General features: G+C 45.7%; 1 long non-coding RNA gene across 1 annotated transcript; it reads left to right on the plus strand.

Annotated features, from left to right (window-relative positions):
* The first annotated feature begins 768 nt into the window (after positions 1–768).
* Positions 769–17,065, plus strand: LOC129641205 (uncharacterized). Its single transcript, XR_008709275.1, has 3 exons — positions 769–1,011; positions 12,920–13,442; positions 16,923–17,065. It is a non-coding gene; the product is annotated as an uncharacterized LOC129641205 (long non-coding RNA).
* The last annotated feature ends 1,589 nt before the right edge of the window (positions 17,066–18,654 follow it).

Genomic DNA, 18,654 nt, shown 5'->3' on the forward strand with positions numbered 1-18,654 from the left:
GATCTTTCCATTTAAAACTTTTGGGTTCCTTATTTTATTATTTTTTTTTTTTGCAAATAATCATGTGGTGATATTTGTCACCAGGTTAGTATCCTTTTCCCTAACAAATTTTCCCTTAAAGCTTTGATGATTGATGACACTTGCTTAAGTCAATTATTTAATTTTGGGTTGGAGAATGAATGATTTTCTAATTTTTAAATTTCTCTACATTCATTATATGGAATTCTTGAAAAAAAAATTTCCCTTGTGGACTAAAGATGAACTACAGTTCTTCCTAAAAGAAAAAGTGCTTCTTTCATTTTAATTAACAATTTTCAGAGTAAAGAGTTGGTGTAAAAGTGACCTCCAAGGTGGCAAATTAGCTTTTTTCCTATTTGTATTACTATAGACTAGGGGTTTGTCCCAGTAGTCTCTTCTTACACATCCCATTTTCCTGTCTGGTTTATCCATGACGATTGCCAAGTCTCTCCGCACTTAAACGTCTGGGCTTTCGAACCAGCCCGCTAGGGGTCACTAGTTTCCTCCCTGCCCCACGCTGCCGCTCTATCATGCTCTTCGCCATTTGCTACCGGTTGTTCTCTCGCTGGTGCCAACGCTGTCCACGGAGCCGCTCTAGGCTGTTGGGAGGCCGTCCTCATAGCGTGGGGAAGGTTTGGACGACGCAGTCGCCTCGCCGGCCCCCTGGGCGGTTAGAGCTTCCAGGGTCGGAGGGTGCGCGGGGTTGAAAGCGGGCCGCTCCGCCCCGTCCCCCTCCCAGACCAGCAGAGGCAGCCGCCGGAGCCTGCACCCTCTCCCGTCCGCCCTCCCTCCGCCGCCCTCCACCCCCCGCCCGGGGTCTCTTTCCCCCTTCCTCCTCCTTCTCCTCCTCCTCCACCCCCTCCCCTTCCTTCTCCGCCTGCCCGCGGGCCCCCCCCTCGCCTTCCCGCCCGCCCCTATTGTTCCGCCCCCGGCCTCCCGCACTTCCCCTTCCCGCCCGCTCCCCTTTTCCCCTCACTCCCCTCGCGCCTGCAGGTAAGCTTCAAATTTTTCCCTCCGCCCGCGGCTATGGCTCTATTGCTACGCTTGCCATCTTTCTTAGCGGGCTCCGGTGCTCGTCACGAGCCCCGGCCTCGCGTAGTCCCGCGTGAGCGCCTGCCCTCTCCCTCTGTCTGGCCGGCCATTCACGCGAGGCCCTGGCTCCGACGAGGCCTAGTAGGCCTCGCGCAAGGCCTCCTCCCCTTCTAATCGCCTTTTCCCGGTGGCGGCAGCGCAGGAGTCAAGGAGGGCGCGCGCGCGGCAGGGGGAGGGGTGCAGCGGTGGATTTGTTGCTTGAGGGGGGTGGGGGAGGCGATGGCCGGCTTGCTGGCCTGGCGGGTGAGCGTGGCTCCCCGCGGGGTTAGGGTTAGGGGTAGGGGTTAGGGTAGGGGTTAGGGTTAGGGATAGGGTTTAGATTTGGGTTAGGGTGAGTGTTAAGGGTTAGGGGTTAGGGGTTAAGCTTTATCGTTTAGGGTTAGGGGTTAGGGTTCAGGTTAGGGTTCGGGTTCGGGGACCACCTCCCCCCAAAATCCACACCCTCGAGGGTTTGGGTTAGGGTTAGGGGTTAGGATTAGGGGGTTAGGGGGATAGGGTTGGAGATAGGGTCAGGGTTAGGGTTAAGGTTAGGGTTCGTGCACCCTCACCCCAAAACTCCGCACCCCCAAATTCGAGTTCCAGTTAGCGTCAGGCTTAGGGTAGGGTTTGCGTTAGGGTTAGGGTTCTTGTACCCCCTCGCCCCAAAACTCCGCACCCTCAAATCGAGTTCTAGTTAGAGTTAGGCTTAGGGTAGGGTTAGTGTTAGGGTTAGGGTTAGCGTTCGTGTACCCCCTCACCACAAAACTCCGCACCCCCAAATTCGAGTTCCAGTGAGCATCAGGCTTAGGGTAGGGTTAGCGTTAGGGTTAGGGTTTGTGTACCCCCTCACCCCAAAAATTCCGCACCCCCAAATTCGAGCTCCAGTTAGCATCAGGCTTAGGGTAGGGTTAGCGTTAGGGTTCGTGTACCCCCTCACCCCAAAACTCCGCACCCCCAAATTTGAGTTCCAGTTAGCATCAGGCTTAGGGTAGGTTTAGCGTTAGGGTTAGGGTTCATGTACCCCTCACCCCAAAACTCCGCACCCCCAAATTTGAGTTCCAGTTAGCATCAGGCTTAGGGTAGGTTTAGCGTTAGGGTTAGGGTTCATGTACCCCTCACCCCAAAACTCCGCACCCCCAAAATTTAGTTCGAGTTAGCATCAGGGTCAGGGTGAGGTTTAGGGTTAGCTTTAGGGTTAGGGTTCGTGCACCCCCTCACCCCAAAACTCCGATCCCCGAAATTCAAGTTCGGGTTAGCATCAGGCTTAGGGTAGGGTTAGCGTTAGGGTTAGGGTTCGTGTACCCCCTCACCCCAAAACTCCGCACCCCCAAATTCGAAGTCCAGTTACCATCAGGCTTAGGGTAAGGTTAGCGTTAGGATTAGGGTTCGTGTAGCCCTTCACCCCAAATCTCCGCACCCCCAAATTCGAGTTCTAGTTAGCATCAGGCTTAGGGTAGGTTTAGCGTTAGGGTTAGGGTTCGTGTACCCCCTCGCCCCAAAACTCCGCACCCTCAAATCGAGTTCTATTAGAGTCAGGCTTAGGGTAGGGTTAGTGTTAGGGTTAGCGTTCTTATGCCCCCTCACCACAAAACTCCGCACACCCAAATTCGAGTTCCAGTGAGCATCAGGCTTAGGGTAGGGTTAGCGTTAGGGTTAGGGTTCGTGTACCCCCTCACCCCAAAATTCCGCACCCCCAAATTTGAGTTCCAGTGAGCATCAGGCTTAGGGTAGGGTTAGCGTTAGGGTTAGGGTTCGTGTACACCCTCACCCCAAAATTCCGCACCCCCAAATTTGAGTTCCAGTTAGCATCAGGCTTAGGGTATGTTTAGCGTTAGGGTTAGGGTTCATGTACCCCCTCACCCCAAAACTCCGCACCCCCAAATTTTAGTTCGAGTTAGCATCAGGGTCAGGGTGAGGGTTAGGGTTAGCTTTAGGGTTAGGGTTCGTGTACCCCCTCACCCCAAAACTCCGATCCCAGAAATTCAAGTTCAAGTTAGCATCAGGTTAGGGTCAGGGTGAGCCTTAGGGTTAGGGTTCATGTACCCCTCACCCCAAAACTCCACACATGCAAATTCAAGTTCGAGGTAAAGTCAGGCTTAGGGTCAGGGTGAGCCGTTAGGGTTAGCGTGAGCATTAAGGTTCGTGCACCCCTCACCCCAAAACTCCGCACCCCCAAATTTGAGTTCGAGTTAGTGTCAGGCTTAGGGTTAGGGTGAGCGTTAGGGTTAGGGTTAGGGTTAACGCACCCTCCACCCCAAAACTCCGCACCTCCAAACTCGAGTTTGAGTTAACATCAGGCTTAGGGTGAGCTTCGGGTTAGGGTTCGTGTTCCCTCTTACCCCAAAACCCCACACCCCCCCAGCCTGGCTCGTGAGCCTCTCCTCCAATCGTGTGGCGCCAGATGGGAAGGTAGGGAGGGAAAGACGTCTGGAAGGTGGTGCGCCCTGGGCGGGTGGACGGGCCCAGTGGCCTTTCCGGTGGTAGGGGTTGAGGGGCCACGCAAGAGGTGGGGGGCAGTGTGCAGAGTAGGGGTCAGGTGGGAAAGGTGGCTCTATTCCACCTTCCCGCCCACCCTTCCATTCCCGGCGGGGCACCACCCTTGCCCCACGCCTGGTGGCATCATCTCCGGTGTCCCTCTTCTGCCCGACCTCACCGCCACGTTCCTTTGAGGTTGGGTCCGAGGGTTTGGGGCGGGGCAGGGGGTGCTCAGCGCGCCCCCACCGCACCCCACGCGCCTTTGCCCCTGGTGCCGGCCACGACTGCCTTCCTCCCGGCTGCGGACTTCATGGCATGGATCCTCTGGTCGCATCTCATGGGCTGTGTGGCATGACGGGTGGCGGCTGCCCACCGCGGGGCCGCTTGCTTGCCCGTTGCCTCCCGCCGCTGGCCCTGGACTGGTCTGCCTAGGCCGGTCATCGGTCGTCCGCTGCTCTGGGCCTGCTGTGCAGTCGCCAGTCACCTCCCCACGGCCTCCGAGCCTTGGGGCTTGCTCCCAACCCTACTTCCCCATGCGTCCTGCGGCTGTCTTGTCGGGTTCTCTCGCTCTCTCATCTCCTTACCTCTGTCGTGTCCCTTGCCTGCTAGGCGCCATGCTTCCTTTCAGAGCCCCTTCCCTCTGCCCTTGGTGGTCGGGGGAGAAGGGTGCCTGGGGCGTGTGTAGGGGACCCAGGTGGTTGAGGGGAGAGGTCGTGGGTGGGGGGTGTGGCCGTACGGGTGGAGATTTTTTTAATTAAAAATTTAATTAAAAATATTTACACCTTCTATTTATTCAGTTCTAAAACACCACACTTATTGCACAGGGTCACCATGGAAAGGCAGCCCTCTCAGCAGGACAGCCACAGATTCCACCATGAAAGGGCAGCAAGGTGCCCTCCTCTCTTCTTTTCTGCCTGGGTGGCCACCAGGTTTTTAAATCCCCACCAGGTGATGGGGGAGGGGTCTGCCCCGTTTCGGGGGGACGTGGGGGTGGTCGTCTGGGGTTGGCAGGGACCTCCAGGGGTCGGTCGACCAGTGCACGGCCGGGCCCCCAAGCATCACAGCTGGCAGCGCCGAGGTCCGCAGACGGCCGCGAGCGGAGATGTGGTGTTGGTTGATGTAGGGGCGGTGGCCTGTGGGGTGCACCGTGCCGCTCGCTCGCCTCCCCCTTTCCAGGTACATGCTAAATGTGGGGCTTCCCTGGTGGTTCGATCCCTGGGTTGGGCAGATCCCCTGGAGAAGGAAATGGCAACCCACTCCAGTACTCTTCCCTGGAAAATTCCATAGACAGAGGAGCCTGGTAGGCTACAGTCCATGGGGTCACAAAGAGTTGGACACGACTGAATGACTTTACTTCACAGCTGATAAAAAGCTTGGGTTGTCTTGGTGGGGTGGATTTGCTCCTGGATGGATTTCACCTGGCAGCACTAGCAAGGCTCGCAGGCCTCTTCTGGAAGTGGGCATATGGGCGGAGCACACCTGGCCCACATTGGAGGCGGAGTGCACTTTGGGGGCCAAGCACGCCTCCTCCAAGCTCCTAGGCTGTAGGTCTCAGGGGTCACCATTGCGGCTGGGAATGCACATTTAGTGGGCTCCTGGGTGCCCATCGATCAGCATCCAGTGAGTGCAGCAGAGGGGTGAGGACCACAGGTTAAGGAACTGGGGCTCCGTGGCACAGGATGGAGCAGGGAATCCATGTATCCCGCCCTCTCTGTTGGCACAGTCTGGGAGCCCCCTTACCTGGCGGTCGCAGAAAGGCCTCACCATTGGGGTCAAGGCCTTTACCCTTTGCATAAAGCTCAGACCCACGCGGTTTCCCAAAGCAGCCTATTGCCTGCAGCGAGGTCCCCAGGAAGTCTAAGGGATTTATCCTGCCTGGTGATTTCACCTGCTGGTACTCCACAACCCTTACTCTGGCCGACTGGCCTAGCCCTGCTACCAGCAGTTTGCAGCCCAGTGGGCCCTTGACCACCTGCTGGGATGGGAAAGGGAATGGTCCACAAATTGCACCCTAGCTACTTAGTAGGGTGCATGGATTTAAACGCCACCCAGGCAGAAAAGAAGGGGAGGGCACCTTGCTGCTCTTTCATGGTGGAATCTGTGGCTGTCCTGCTGAGCGGGGGCCTTTCCATAGGGACCCTGTCCAATAAGTGTGGTGTTTTAGAACTGAATAAATAGAATGTGTAAAATTTTTTAAATTATGTGGTGCTTTAATTAAAAAAAAAGCTCTAAGTTTTTTTTTTGCAAATTGAGGTCTAAAAATTGAAGGCCTATTTTCCTTCCACTGTGGCATTCTATGAGGAAATGTGTGTGTGTTTTTTTTTTAAAGAAAAGAGTCAGAAAAGTGAGGGAAACAGAAAGCCCAGAGGTGCCCCTGTAGTTTGGTGAAGGCTTTAGAAGGTCACTTGTAAATGCTGCTGGCTGTAGGGAGGCAGTCTCTTTTATGGAGTATTTCATTTCCTCTCCAATCCTTGGAAAGTGCTGGCCACAGGGCAGATGCTTCATCATTTTTATTGAACAAGTTCAATTTCACACAATTATATCCATAATGTCAGCAACACTATGAGGTATATTAGAACAGTGATCATCATAGTTGGTGCTTCATGGATCAGTAAAGAAAGAAAACTTTTTCTTAGGAAGGCTGTAACAATTGCTAAGTTTTAAGTTTACCCCACAAGGATATTAAAACAAAAAAATGAAACAAATCTCTCCCATCATCACCAAGGCCATCGGAGGTCTGTTGAGGACCCCACACAAGGGAGGGTTTACCTCTTGGGACACCCCTGCTTCAGCATCTCCCTAAGCCAGCAACCTGGGACAGCTGATACACTTGAAGTTCCTTCCTTGACCTCGGGAGTTTTTTTGGAAGACAATTTTTTTTGACAGACAGGGTGGGGGAAGGTTTTGGGATATTTCAAGTGCAGTCCATTTACTGTGCACTCTTTCTGTTCCCTGGTGGCTCAGTCGGTAGTCTACCTGCATTGCAGGAGACCCGGGTTCAATCCCTGGGTCGGGAAGATCTCCTGGAGAAGGAAATGACAGCCCACTCCAGTATTCTTGCCTGAAGAATTCAGTGGACTGAGGAGTCTTGTGGGCTGCAGTCCATAGGGTCACAAAGGGTTGGACATGGCTGAGTGACGGAACACATTTCCATTATTTGATCAGCTCCACCTCAGATCATCAGGCATTAGATCCTAGATGTTGGAGGCCCCTGCTTTAGTTCCCTCTTTCATCTTCTACACAGCTCCAGCCTGCTTCCTCCTCCTCTTCCACCTGAAGAACTACCTGCAGGGCTTCTCTGAATGTGGCTCAGAATCTCCTTCCCTCACTTCCTTGTCTCTGAGTCCGTTCTCCTAACTGGGTTTCCCTGATCTCCATCTAGGCACTTTTGCCCCAGGTGGTGCTAGTGGTAAAGAACCTATCTCCCAATGCAGGAATTAGATCCCTGGATTGGGAAGATCCCCTGAGGAGGGCACGGCAACCCACTCCAGTACTCTTGCCTGGAAAATTCCCATGGACAGAGGAGCCTGGTGGGCTCTGACAGTCAGACGTGACTGAAGCGACTTAGCGCAGCATACCAGAGGACATTTGAACTGCAGATTCATGTGATTGTTTTGGCTCCTTGGAGTCCCTTGTCATTCCACGTGTATGTTAGGGTCAGCTTGTGTGTTGCTTCCTACAGGCCTGGAGAGGGTAACAGGCAGGAAGGCCAGGGGTCTCCAGACAGAGAAAATAGGCTGCAAGTGTCAGACATTTTTTTTTATCTCTCTCTTAAGAGAAGGCAAGGGCAACCCACTCCAGTACTCTTGCCTGGAAAATCCCATGGACAGAGGAGCCTGGTAGGCTGTAGTCCATGGGATCACTAAGTGTTGGATACGACTGAGCATCATCACTTTCACTTTTCACTTTCATGCGTTGGAGAAGGAAATGGCAACCCACTCCAGTGTTCTTGCCTGGAGAATCCCAGGGACGGAGGAGCCTGGTGGGCTGCCTTCTATGGGGTTGCACAGAGTCGGACACGACTGAAGCAACTTAGCAGCAGTGAAATAATTAGATGAATTTTATACTTAATATCACGTAGAAGGCAATGGCAACCCACTCCAGTACTCTTGCCTGGAAAATCCCATGGACAGAGGAGCTTGGTAGGCTGCAGTCCATTAGGTCGCTAAGACTTGGACACGACTGAGCGACTTCACTTCACCTCACTAAGAGGCAGGAGGAAAGAAACCAGTGTTGCAATTTTTCTCCGTCTCGATACAAATTTAAAAGGAGGTTGCTCTGAAAATTGTGTTGCCATGACGACTCCTGGCTCCACCTGAATTTAACTTTTGTCAAACAATGCACTTTTCTCATGGAAATGTTTGTCTTAAGCTATGTTAATGTACTATGTATTTACCGAAGACTCTGTCTTCAGGTTGGTTCCCCCTAAAGGCTCAGAACGGACTCAACAAACCAGTATGTTTTACTCATACCTTGTTCTCCTAATCTATGTTAATGAAACTATATATTTGCTTGGAAATCTGCCTTTCTTCAAGATTCATGTCAATCATTTTATGGCCTGGGATGACTCACCTGCTGCCAATGTTATCTCAATGCATGTTGCGGGTGAGGGTCCTGGTGCCATTCTCTGAGACATTGTCTTTCTTTAATTAGCAGACTGCTAGTTGGCTGTATAACATCTGGCTAAAGGCTAGCAGGGGGTACTCTTTCTTCCCCCTTCTGATGTCTATGTCAGCAGCTTTCTCTATCTCTTTTATAGTTTTATAAAACTTTATAACACAAACCTCTGAGCGATCAAGCTTTGTCACTGGCCCTGGATTGAACTCTTCTACTCTGGAGGCCAAGAATCCTGGCATCTTTTGTGGTTTAGCAACAACCTTTCAGCCTTTTGTAATTCATATTGAATCTTCATTTCATATTGAAGATGCATCCCATGGTATTGCCAACTTAAGTCTTTCCATCGCTATGGAATATCTGTACATGTATTTAGGGTAATTTCAGCCATCGTGTATAATTTCCAATGTGCCAGTCTTGTCATCCTCTTTACATCTGTGGCAAAGTAGTTTATTCATGTTGACATTATTGAAAGGGAAGTTTTAAAAAAAATTCCTTTCAGATTGTTATTTGCTAGTATATACAGATAAAACTGTGTAATCATTCATTTTTATCAGTTTGGACAGCTTGATAGTAGTCTTTACTTTCTCATAATTTAAGATTACCCTGGCTCATATATTTACAGTCTCACCCCTAGTCTCAGTCATTTCTTCAAAGAACTGTCCTTTTTTCTTAACATTAAATTATTTTTGACTCTGCTGGGTCTTTATTGCTAGTCTGTCTAGTTGTAGTGAGCGGAGGCTGCCCTCTAGTGGCTGTGAATTACTGTTGACTATGCTGGGTCTGTATTGCTAGTTTGTCTAGGTGTAGTGAGCAGAGGCTTCCCTCTAGTTGCCATGCCATGGCTTCTCATTGCAGTGCTTTCTCTGGTTGCAGAACTTGGGCTCTGGAGCATGCAAACTTCAATAGTTGCTCGGGGACTTAGTTGCCCCTGGGCATGTGGAATCTTCTAGGACCAGGGATTGAACCCGTGTTCCCTGCATTGGTAGGCAGATTCTTTAGTGTTAGGTAGGTAGAATAGGGAAAAGGAGTCCAAAATGGTGGTGGCTAGAAGACAAGGAAGGGAAAAGCCCGCGAAAATAGAACAAAGGAAGGTCAAAGGAAGGTCTGAGGACCAGAGTGAAGACCTCAGGTAGAACAAACAGCACTCCTGGCTAAGCCCAATTTGCATAGGGCAGGCCCAGGTGGAGGAACAGATGTATAAAAGGAGGAGCCAAGGTGCTTTCTCGCTCTTTCTCTCCTGCGTGCGTATGCTCTTTCTCTCACTCTCTCCCTCACTCTCTCACTCTCTCCCTCCCCTGTGCACTCCTCCACTCTCTTCTATTCGAGTCTTTGGGTTGGCATGCCCTCACGCTTCGAGGATGGATTCTCCTGCTATCTTCTACATAAAATAGAGCTGTAACACTGATTTGCCTAAGAGCTATAACACGGTTTGTCCAAGAGCCAAGAGCTGTGACGTGCCGAGAGCTTTAATGTCCATCGCTCCAAATCTTTGTTGTGACGAGACAAAGAACTGAGGAACATACACTTGCGCGACATCTATGGTGCCGTGACTCGGGTTTAGCCTGGCTGAAACAACCTCTGCATGGAAGAGGCCAAGCACAACAGGACCCCAACTCAGCGAAGCTCCCACGCTAGAAGCGGAAGGCGAAGAAACCCAGCACAAAGGCCCATCATGCTGGAAACCAGGACAGTGAAAAAGGAACTCACCAGAAAGCTCATGCGGCCCAGTCTGATTCCAGAAGACCTCAGGTTAGGGTTAGCGGTCCTTGATCCTATAGCTGGAGGGATGTTTACAATCTCCCGTTTCTTGTTTGCTTGAACCTCCCGCGAACAGGCGGGCGGCAGGGGGCACAATTAGGGACTCTGGAGAGGCTACTCCTCAGCATGTCCCAAAGGTGCTATCTGCTGAGCCCCAGTAGCTGTTACACAAGTCGGTGGGGGTTTTTCTGTCCTTTCTCTTCTCTGTGCCAAGGATCAGACCAATGAAACTGTGAGCACCGGTCAGATATTTAGCAAATTTTCCGGCGGGCTATGAAGGTGATTCCTTGGCACGTTTTCCTACTGCTTTTTCTTCCTGTCCTTCAGCTCTCTCCATGTCCTTCTGCAATGCATGAAAGTGAAAAGTGAAAGTGAAGTCACTCAGTGAAGTCGTGTCCAACTCTTAGCGACCCCAGGGTTGCAGCCCTTCAGGCTCCTCTGTCCATGGGATTCTCCAGGCAATAGTACTGGAGTGGGCTGCCATTGCCTTCTACGATTTCCTTCTCTACAAGATAGTGTTTTGAAGATATTTTCTCCTGGATATTGCTTTTGATGAAGGAAGGGGGATCCCTTCCAGGGCTTGAGAGTGGGTTCTTGTCTGACACTTGGAAATGAGTTGTCTGAGGAGAGGAGTGCCATCCAAGTGAGAGCCTTTATTGGGAAGGGATGCTGGGGTGGAGGGCAGGAGGGTGAGGTAAACGGAGAGAACTGCTCTGCCACGTGGCTCACAGTCTCAGATTTTATAGTCATTGGGTTAGTTTCTGGTCTTGCCAGTCATTCTGAATTGGGATCCTTCCTGGGGGCACACGCATCATTCAGCTGAGATGGATTCCAGTGAGGAGGATCCTGGGAGGTTGGTAGGACCTCTGAACTGGAGTCTCCCATCTCCTTTTGATCTCTCCAGAATTCTGGTTGGTGGGAACTTGTTAGTTCCTTGTTTGTAAGATGACTCCAGCAAGTGTTTTCTTTTCTCTGTTGCCTGGCAAGGCTGGGTGGTCAGTGGTTCATTTAACAGTTTGTTTTTGGTTCTCTCGAGTAAGGTCCTCCACAGAGTAAATGTATACAATTATAAAAGTCAATGTTTTAAATAATTTATAATTCGGTAAGTTGGCTTTTTTTGTCGTGTGTTAGAACTGATCACCAGACCAAAGGTCATGTAGATCTTTTGTTGTTTTCTAAAAATTTTATAGTTTTTTAAATGGAATTGCTTGTTGCAGTTTGTGTTTATGTTCATTTCATATGTTTTATTTTTAACAGTTATTTATGTTTAGTTGGTTGATCATTGCTTTACAATATTGATTTGATTTGTCATACATCAATATGAATTAACCATAGGTGTACCTTTGTCCCCTTGCTCTTGAATCCTCCTCCCACGTCCCACCCATTCCCACCTGTCTAGGTTATTACAGAGCCCCAGTTTGAGTTCCCTGAGTCATACAGCAAATTCCCACTGGTTGTCTGTTTACAAATGTTGGTGTACATGCATCCATGCTGCTCTCTCCATTCATGTCACCCTCTCCCTCTTGTTCCCCACCCTTGTCCATAAGTCTGTTCTCTATGTTTGCATCTCCATTGCAGCTATGTGAACAGACTAGTCAGACCCATCCTTCTCGATTCCATGTTTTTCTCTTTTTGACTGACTTTCCTGTTTAATACACTCTAGGTTTATCCCCTTCATTAGGAATGACTCAAATGGGTTCCTTTTTATGGCTGCATTCCATACAGGCTCTCATTGTTCCCTAGCCATGTTTTGAGGAGAGTCATGGAGCTATTCTGCTCCATTTCAGTTTGGGCTTCCAGTCTGAGTGCTCACAGCAGAGCTGTTTCTGGGTGAGCCCTCTGAGGTCTGTGAGCATGGGGCTGCCTGCTCTTCTCTGGTGGCCTGCAGGGGGCGCCAAAACCCACTCTGACCCGCAGGCGCAGGACGCTTTGCCTTCAGACTGGGCTCGGTGACCAGCTGGCGGGAGCTGTGTTTCCTCAGGACCGCCAGGACTCGGGCTTCTGGATAACGGGGCTGCAACCAGGCTGAGAGGAGCAGGGTTGACTCAGTGCCCCAGCAGGGAGGCACTGCAAGAGGGAAAAATGAGGACGAAGTAGACGTTTCCCATGTCCAGCTGAGGGCTGACTGGAGGTCCATCTCAGAGGACTCAGGGGGGAAAGAGCTCCATGTACAAAACGGTGGGTTTTTAGTTCGATTTCTGTTAGATGATCTAGAGGATGACCAATGATGTTCTTTAGTGTAGGTGGCCAGTTTTCCTGTCCCTGTTTCTTCAGAAGACTGTCCTTTCCTCTTGGCTCATTCCTGGTTTGATTTTCATGAACTGACCACGTCTATGTGGGTTCATTCCTGGGCTCTCTCTTCTTTCCTGGAGTCCATGTGTCTGTTCCTCACTGTGGTGGTTACTACAGGTCTGTGATGTAGTTTGAAGTGGGAGAGGAAGATGCCTCCAGCTGTGTTCTTCTTTCTCAGAGTCTTTTTGGCCGTTAAGGTCTGTTCAATATTAGCCATCTAATATTAGGAATATGTCTATTTCTGTGAAACATGCCATTGAATATTATTTTGTGGTTGCAGTCAGTGTATTTGTTGATGACTTTGGTTGGAATGGCCATTTTAATTCCTCATTGTTCCTGTGCGTGAGCGTGGAATAGTTTTCTGTTTATTTGTGTTTTCTTTGGTTTCTTTATCAGTGCTTTCTAGTTTTCTGACTACTGGTCTTTTATGTCCTTGATTAAGTTTGTTGCTAGATGTTTTATTCTTTTGGATGCAATTATAAGTGGGATTTTCTTAATTTTTGTTTCTGATTGTTATTAATGTATAGAAACGCAAGTGATTTGTATATTGATTGGGATTGTAAATGATAGTATTTTATATGATTGTAAATTGATCTGAAATGATTCAGCTTTACTGAATGTAGTCTAACAACTTTTTGTGAAGTTATGTGAAACATTTTATTTGTTAAATCTGTTTCTCCTGCAATAGGTCATCCAGAGGACCCAAGACATGGTGGTTACTAGTGGACTTCCCACAGTAGTTCTTCATTCCATGTGGACTCCTTCAAGGGCAGTGAGCATCACAGCTTCCCTTGAACTTCGTCTGGGTAAGTCTTGGCCTGTATAAGAAAGTTTCATGCCTGTCTACTCTGAATTTCTTTTGTGGTATTGACATGGTTGTTTTGAAACATAATTTACTTTCCAGTAATTTCAAATGTATGGAAAACTAGCAATGGGAAAAAGTACTCACATTTGCCACATCATCTAAAATAGTTTATGTATTTTATCGAAAAGGGGTGCCTTCTCCTGCAGAAGCAGTGCATAACTTCCAACATCAGGAAATCATATGGTTTCTACATTATAATATAATCCACAGCCCCACTTCCACTTTTAGTAATTGTTCAAATATATGAATATATCTTTTTTTCCATCCTCATCCTTTTTTCTTTCTTTAGAGTGTTACTGAGATTTTCAGTTATTTGGACACACTTGATGGATTTAAAGCAGACATGGTGAATATGGGATCTGGGTGGCCTTTTCTATATGGATTTTTTTCCCACTAAAGATGGTTTTCATGTTTATTCATGTTGTAACATGTATGAATCCTGCATTCTTTTTTCCCCCATAGTAATTAAAAATAAATAATATGCCATTTAGCATTTAGATATTTGTAAGCATACAATATTGTAAGAAACAACCATTACTTGTTTTGCAAACCCGTTTAATAATGTGTGCCTCGTGCGTGCTTTGGAAAAACTCAGGAAACTGAGTCATTGACTGAAGTGGCCCAAGATACCTTAGATACCATCTTCATCTAAACATAAAACAGGGGCTTCCTGGTGGTCCAGTGGCTAATACTGGACACTCCCAAAGAAGGAGGCCCAGGTTCATTCCCTGATCCGAGAACTAGATCTCCCATGCCAGAACGAAGAGTTTGCATGCTGTAGCTAAGTATCTGGCTTGCCTCAACGAAGGTCCACCTGGAGCAGCGAAATAAAAAAACAAATAAACATTAAAAAAAAAACCAAAGGAAAGGAAGGGTATGGTTGTTGTAGAGATTTATGTCTTAGCTTTCCCTATTGATAAAAAAAAAGTTTCACAAGACTGTCTGTCATCCTTCTATCTGGTATATACAGAGGATTCCTTTGAAATGAGATTTCTCTGGTAAATGTGACTCACAGAAGAGCCGTCTTGAACTTGGGTTTCAGAGATGATCATGTGTCCTCTTAAAAAAAAGTTAATTAGGTCCAACTAATTCTCATGCTGAAGTGGTATATTTTGGGGTAGTATCCGAATTTGTTTACACAGTTATCTACTGAAGACATCCTGATATTTGAAAGTTTTTAGTTATTAGAAGTAGAGCTGTTGTGTGTAATTGTGATACTTTTTGTCTGGACACTTTTTCAAAGCTGTTTACTAAGTGCTAGACGTGTAGTATTCAGGTCACAGGTGAGCCTTGTTTAACTGTGGAAAAATCCATCTATGTTTCTCTGTGGCATGTGGGATCTTCCTGGGTAAGAGATTGAACTAGAGTGTCTTGCATCATCAGGCAGATTCTTTACCACTGAGCCACCAGAGAAGCCCTGCCCCCCCCTTTTTTGATTTTACTGGATCTGATAGGTGTGCAGTGTTACTTCAGTGTTGTTTTAGTTTGTAATTTCTTAATGATACGTGAATTTGAGTATTTTTGATATGCTTATCTACTATCTTTATATTTTCATAGGCCTGGTGTTTAGAGTTATACATTTTTAATGAGATTGTTTGTTTTAGGTTTTTTGGTATAGTTGGAGTACAATCCTTTATCAGATATGTATTTTGTAAATACATTTTTTCTGTGGCTTGTGTTTAAGTTTTGTGAATAAGGTTTTTCACAGTTTAAACTTCTAATTTTTTAAAGTTCATGTTATATATATTTTACTTCCTTTTTGGATAGACTTTAGTTTTTTTTTGTTAAATTTGATAAACAAAACTGAGGTACTGTAGACACAGTTTTAATCAAAGCTGAGGTACCATAGATACAGTTTTGCCTTTTGTCTATTGAGAAGTTTGAATGAGGTTGGTGTAAACTGTAAAATTGTGTCTGCATTCATTTGATTGGATATGGCTTCCAGTTATTTGTGTTATTGGTTTTGGCGATATCATGGGAAGTCACTTTCCCCAAGGGAAACTGGGGTCCAGGAAACATGAACTCTCTTCGATCCCTGGGAATCACTTTCTGCTTTTTCTGGCTTTGGATTTGACTTGTTTGGATATCTCATACTAGTGGAATCACAGAATGTTTGTCCTTTTTTGGTCTGGTTTATTTCACTTACTATAATGACCATAAGGTTCTTCCACATTGTAGCATTGTCAGAATTACCGACTTTGAAGGGCCGAATCATATTCCATTGCATGTCTACCACAGTTTGTTTATGGAGTTGGCTGCCATGGACACTTAGATCGCTTCTGTTTGTTGGCCAGTGTGGATCATGCTGTTGTGACTACGACTGCAGAAGCATGCATTTTTTCAGCCCCTTTTCCCGTACCTTTTGGGTACATAGCATGAATTAGAATCGAACTATGAATTTATTCCATGTGTTAGTTTTGGAGTAATTTCTGTAATGTTTTGCACAGTGGCAGCACCATTTAATTTTTTTTGTATGGTAGAATCAAGCTTTTGAATATACCCTGTGTTGCATATTCAATCACCCACCTATGGACACTTGAATGGGTTCTACCTTTGAGCTATTGTGAATAATGTCACTATGAATTTTGTGTACCAGTTTTTGATTGAATTTTTAACAAATACATAGTACTCTATATGAAAGAAACCATAAGGACCTACTGTACAGTTTAGGAAACTGTATTGAATATCTTATGATAATGTATAATGGAACAGAGTCTCAAAAGGAATATATGAAAAAGACATAATAACCATGATAATTATTGTGCCAACACTGAGTTATCAGCACTATTCAATGTGTATTTATACATGCCACTAAAATATTCACATCTGTAAGTATATTATAAAAAAATTATATACAAAAATCAAGAATTCAGAGAATAAACAAACTTCCTGTCATTGCTCATCATCATTTATGCACTGTTACTACCTGTACCACTCATGGTATAAGTGCTGGACTAGGAATTGACATTCGTGTAAACCAAGAGATTGTGAAGGTGTAAGGAAGTATAACTTATTGAATTCCTTAACAAAGGATTATAGACCTCTATGTACATGAAGTGAATGAAAGTCAGTTTAATTGAGCCACATTCTTCCTAGAGTGATGAGCTTCCACCCCACCGAGGGTTAGTTCACAATTCAATCCTGCAGTCATCTGGCCTCAATGTCTGCTTCCTGCCATCCAGAAAGAAAAGATGAGGAAACCGATGCTATTTTTCTTTTTTTGGTTTGTATTTTATTGCAGGGCTTGGCAAAAAAGAGGGCCTAACCTGTTTTTAGAGTTCCATCCCAAGGGTTGCTCTGGCATGTTACATATGTTGACAAACTGCTGATTATTTTCAAGAAAGGACAATGATCTGCACTGTAGTATCAGTTGCTTGAGCTGGGATAGCAGGCATCCGTTGAAGTGCAGTCCTTCATGCTGAAGTAGGCACACCTGAAGCAATAGCATAAAAGGAACACATTTATCATGTAGATATCACATCCATTTGTAATAATTTTTCAGTTATACCCCTCATCATTTGAGGAACTGACTTGTCCCAGTGATAACTAGAGTACCCAGTATAACAGTTCCTTGACTTATGAGTACAGTTATGAATACTTCTTCCAATGTTCTTTCTCCTACTTTGGTCATGAACAGTAGAAACTGATGGCGTGGTTCTTGAAATGTATATTGCTTCCAGGTGGCACAGTCGGTAAATAACCTGCCTACCAGTGCAGGAGATGGAAGTGATGTGGGTTTGATCCCTGGGTCAGGAAGATAACAATTCATACACTTATTTTATGTGAACAAGTTGGATACTCATGAGTTTTTTTCTGCTGTATACAGAAAAGCAAATGCTGTTCAAGGACCCTGAAAGAACCCTGATGTTGAAAATCAAATCTGTATTGTGAGCAATGCTTAGAAATCCATGAGTTGATGCATAGTATTATGCCTATCATCCTTGTATTTCCCTCAGTGAAATATTTTGAGAAAAGCTCTTCATTCATGGTGCAGATTCATGAAGAAGCTAAACAGCATTAATCGTTTACACTGACAACTGTGAATTTAAATCTCCTGTGAATCCTATGTGACAACTGCATATACCAACATGATTTATTAGTATTATATCAATATTTTTAGTCCTATTGTATGTCAACAAAAAAAATCTGTATGTAATTGTACATGAAGTCAAAACATAAAATCAGTGCAAATACAAAAAAAATTGCATTTTTATGTATTAGATCCTTAAGTATTTTATTGACCACACCCAACTGAATGATTCACAAATCTTCAGAGAAGAAAGGATCATTTCTCTTTAACAATGAGTAGTTCGACTCCTCTCAAAGCAAAGTCGTAAGTGAGTCTAATTTTGTGTGAGACTATGAAAACTCAGTGTTTTTATTATGCTTTTGCTTATGACGGGAGGTCTGAGCAGGCACTTTTGAAGGTTTATTCATACCAGTCATTCTCATATTTATCAAGTCTTTAAAGGTTGAATCACTGAGGTGTTGCTTCCACACTTGTACTAGGCTGAGTAGCAACATGCCTTTCTCCCTAAGTGCAGTAGATGTCTTCTCAACCTGTCTGTCTTCTGTCCTCTGGAGTATGTATTGCTTGAGCTCACCACAGCCTAGTAGATGGAAATCGCCAGGATATTCTGGAAACCATTTTTATTGCAGTCTCTTCAGGAGGTTACAACTGCTGCAAACCTCAGGAGTTTACAAAGCGCTTTTTACCACCTCAGATGAAGGATAAAATTCAACACTCATGACATCACAGGCATTGGCTTTGCTTTCATAATCATCCTATTTCTTTTTTTTTTTCATCCTATTTCTTATACGTCATTGTATTTTTCTTATCATGATTTTGTCTTTGATGGTTTTTAGATCTATTATGGATTTTCCTATATATCTTTGCTTATTGGTGAGGTTCTTATGTTAGTAGTAGTTACTAAAACTGACTTCCAGTTAGTTGGCTGTGGTACAATAGGAAAAAGAATGACCAGCTGTATATTATTATTATGTATATTAATATATTATTAGTTTCATTGTTTGCAGTTTAACATCGAATTCTAACTTGCTGAAATAAACATTCAGAAAAATCATGTCCTTTTGAATGTCCATTTGACTGTATAGGAGCACAGCAATGTTATTACATAAAATTGTTTACAGTTTCCATTATGTTTCTCCTGTTTGATGTTGATATCAGCCTTTGGTTCTATCACTAGCATTGCAAGAAAAAAATAATTGGAGCTCCTATGGTCATTTTACCATTAGCAATAAGTATAGCATAAAGTGAACACAGAAGAGGTTAGAGTGGACCAAATAAGAAAGTTAGTTTAAAAGAAAACATACAGTGTTGAATGATTACAGTAGGAATATAGTTATGAAGTTCCTTTCTATCCTTTCAGTTTCCTTTGCAGGGGTGTTAATGTGCAGATTCCAGTACTATGGCTAGAGTGAATATGTATCATTATTCATGAGAGCAACTCTGCTAAGCTCATGTCACTCAAGGCTTCTTAATACCTATTATGGTAGTAGTGTTTGTAGTTTGTGAAGTCACATAAGTTGTATTCATT

This window comes from Bubalus kerabau, unplaced genomic scaffold, assembly GCF_029407905.1.
Source record: "Bubalus kerabau isolate K-KA32 ecotype Philippines breed swamp buffalo unplaced genomic scaffold, PCC_UOA_SB_1v2 scaffold_104, whole genome shotgun sequence".
NCBI classification, from domain to species: Eukaryota; Metazoa; Chordata; class Mammalia; order Artiodactyla; family Bovidae; genus Bubalus; species Bubalus kerabau.